This window comes from Prunus persica, chromosome G8 (assembly GCF_000346465.2).
Source record: "Prunus persica cultivar Lovell chromosome G8, Prunus_persica_NCBIv2, whole genome shotgun sequence".
Classification (NCBI taxonomy): Eukaryota; Viridiplantae; Streptophyta; class Magnoliopsida; order Rosales; family Rosaceae; genus Prunus; species Prunus persica.
The window spans coordinates 17704878-17707700 of record NC_034016.1 but is presented as its reverse complement, the minus strand read 5'-3'; positions in this window follow the sequence as shown (position 1 = coordinate 17707700).

Genomic DNA, 2823 nt, shown 5'->3' with positions numbered 1-2823 from the left:
AGGTCTTCATTTTTAAAAATTAAGTATAAACCTTAGGATGTTTTAGGTTAATTAATTTTTAAAAAATTCTATTTTTAGTAACTACCATAATAATATTGGAGAATATATTTGGAGATTTAAGTAGTTGAATTAGCAATTATATTTTAATTATTATTTATTTATTGACTGATTATGATTAAATATTTTAATTAACTTCATGAATTATATTACTTAATGAATAGTAATTCAATTTCTCTTCTTCTTTTTCTCCTTTACTAATCAAAGTAATTAAAAAAGTGAAATACATACCACGCTACTTAAAGGGTGTAGCCTACCTTTTCATAAAATAAAAAAATTTAAAAAAATTTTAAAAAAAATTTAAAAAAAAAACAAAAACTGAGTATAGCCGTGCGGCTATACTATTTTTAATATAAAAAGGCGCCACGTGTCGACTTTTTAAAAACACCGGGTATGGCCGTGCGGCTGTACTATTTTTTGGTCTTAAAAAAAAAAGGAGCCTCCAGCGATTAGGCGCCACGTGTCCCAAAAAAGTATAGCCGCCCGGCTAGACTATTTTTCAAAAAGAAAAATATAGTACAGCCGCACGGCTATACTATGTAAATATAGTATTTAATAAATAAATAAAAGAAAGAAGGACCCTCCAAGTTGCATTAGCTTGTACTTTATAGGTATTAATTTGCTAGTTCAAACATATCCATATTTTTAAAATTTATACTTTTCAAAAAAAACAAAAAAACACATGAACACTTCTCCCGACGAAATTTCGTCGGCAAAGTTCTATGCCGACAAAATTTGCCGGATTAGGTTTCCCCCGACGAAAATATCTTTGCCGACGCAATTTCGTCGGGAGAGGTCTTCATTTTTAAAAATAAGTATAAACTTAGGATGTTTAGGTTAATTAATTTTTAAAAATTCTATTTTTAGTAACTACATAATATATTTGGAGATTTAAGTAGTTGAATTAGCAATTATATTTTAATTATTATTTATTTATTGACTGATTATGATTAAATATTTTAATTAACTTCATGAATTATATTACTTAATGAATAGTAATTCAATTTCTCTTCTTCTTTTTCTCCTTTACTAATCAAAGTAATTAAAAAAGTGAAATACATACCATGCTACTTAAAGGGTGTAGCCCACCTTTTCATAAAATAAAAAAATTTTAAAAAATTTTAAAAAAAATTTAAAAAAAACAAACAAAAACTGAGTATAGCCGTGCGGCTATACTGTTTTTAATATAAAAAGGCGCCACGTGTCGACTTTTTAAAAACACCGGGTATGGCCGTGCGGCTGTACTATTTTTTGGTCTTAAAAAAAAAAGGAGCCTCCAGCGATTAGGCGCCTCGTGTCCCAAAAAAGTATAGCCGCCCGGCTAGACTATTTTTCAAAAAGAAAAATATAGTACAGCCGCACGGCTATACTATGTAAATATAGTATTTAATAAATAAATAAAAGAAAGATGGACCCTCCAAGTTGCATTAGCTTGTACTTTATAGGTATCAATTTGCTAGTTCAAACATATCCATATTTTTAAAATTTATACTTTTCAAAAAAAAAAAAAAACACATGAACACTTCTCCCGACGAAATTTCGTCGGCAAAGTTCTATGCCGACAAAATTTGCCGGATTAGGTTTCCCCCGACGAAAATATCTTTGCCGACGAAATTTCGTCGGGAGAGGTCTTCATTTTTAAAAATAAGTATAAACTTAGGATGTTTAGGTTAATTAATTTTTAAAAATTCTATTTTTAGTAACTACATAATATATTTGGAGATTTAAGTAGTTGAATTAGCAATTATATTTTAATTATTATTTATTTATTGACTGATTATGATTAAATATTTTAATTAACTTCATGAATTATATTACTTAATGAATAGTAATTCAATTTCTCTTCTTCTTTTTCTCCTTTACTAATCAAAGTAATTAAAAAAGTGAAATACATACCACGCTACTTAAAGGGTGTAGCCTACCTTTTCATAAAATAAAAAAATTTAAAAAAATTTTAAAAAAAATTTAAAAAAAAAACAAAAACTGAGTATCGCCGTGCGGCTATACTATTTTTAATATAAAAAGGCGCCACGTGTGGACTTTTTAAAAACACCGGGTATAGCCGTGCGGCTGTACTATTTTTTGGTCTTAAAAAAAAAAGGAGCCTCCAGCGATTAGGCGCCACGTGTCCCAAAAAAGTATAGCCGCCCGGCTAGACTATTTTTCAAAAAGAAAAATATAGTACAGCCGCACGGCTATACTATGTAAATATAGTATTTAATAAATAAATAAAAGAAAGAAGGAGCCTCCAAGTTGCGTTAGCTTGTACTTTATAGGTATTAATTTGCTAGTTCAAACATATCCATATTTTTAAAATTTATACTTTTCAAAAAAAAAAAAAAACACATGAACACTTCTCCCGACGAAATTTCGTCGGCAAAGTTCTATGCCGACAAAATTTGCCGGATTAGGTTTCCCCCGACGAAAATATCTTTGCCGACGAAATTTCGTCGGGAGAGGTCTTCATTTTTAAAAATAAGTATAAACTTAGGATGTTTAGGTTAATTAATTTTTAAAAATTCTATTTTTAGTAACTACATAATATATTTGGAGATTTAAGTAGTTGAATTAGCAATTATATTTTAATTATTATTTATTTATTGACTGATTATGATTAAATATTTTAATTAACTTCATGAATTATATTACTTAATGAATAGTAATTCAATTTCTCTTCTTCTTTTTCTCCTTTACTAATCAAAGTAATTAAAAAAGTGAAATACATACCATGCTACTTAAAGGGTGTAGCCTACCTTTTCATAAAAT